The 600-nt window shown below is 53.7% G+C and overlaps 1 protein-coding gene across 1 annotated transcript in view; it reads left to right on the top strand.

Moving 5' to 3' along the window:
* The window catches only part of SND1 (staphylococcal nuclease and tudor domain containing 1), a 531942-nt gene that overhangs the window by 528444 nt on the left and 2898 nt on the right, over positions 1 to 600 (top strand). The gene's annotated exons all lie outside the window — the stretch shown is intronic.

Genomic DNA, 600 nt, shown 5'->3' with positions numbered 1-600 from the left:
TACCAAACACTTTTTCCCAGTCTGTGGCTTCCCTTTTTACCCTGTTAGAGAAGTTTCTGGATGCGCATAGGAATTTGATTCTTAGAAGGTCCCATACATGATTGTCTGGTGAATCTATCTGTATTCCCAGCACAGGGTTAATGATGGATGAATGAACTGACAACTGAAGTCAGCACAGGCAGATGGCATTGCATGAGACCAAGCCCAGAAGAAAGAGGAGAAAGAAATAAAGTTCCTAGATCCTCAGGACCTCAAGATCCCCCATCATCCTTCAGGCCCGAGTCCACTAGCCTGCACAGGGTGGATCAAGAAACTGGGGCGATTCCTTACATTTTGGTGGTAACATGTCCTTAAACACTTATGAGAAATTCTAGACTTGCTGGAAGAGGAAGGGGAGATTGGAAAGACATGGCAAAGTGGGAAGCAGGTCAAGCCCCTCTTATCCACACGGTTCTAGGTCAAGCTTGCCGGCCTCCCACAGCCCCTCGCAGGGGACCCAGGTTCAAGGTCGAGGACGGAGGTGGGGCCGGACCGCGCCGGCCACGCCCACGCCCGGGAGACAGCGCCCCTAGCGGCGGCGGCGGGACGCGCCCAGGGCGG

Source organism: Elephantulus edwardii, unplaced genomic scaffold (genome assembly GCF_000299155.1).
Source record: "Elephantulus edwardii isolate Elephantulus edwardi_28Jun2011 unplaced genomic scaffold, EleEdw1.0 scaffold00181, whole genome shotgun sequence".
NCBI classification, from domain to species: domain Eukaryota; kingdom Metazoa; phylum Chordata; class Mammalia; order Macroscelidea; family Macroscelididae; genus Elephantulus; species Elephantulus edwardii.
This window is presented reverse-complemented; position numbering and strand designations above follow the sequence as displayed.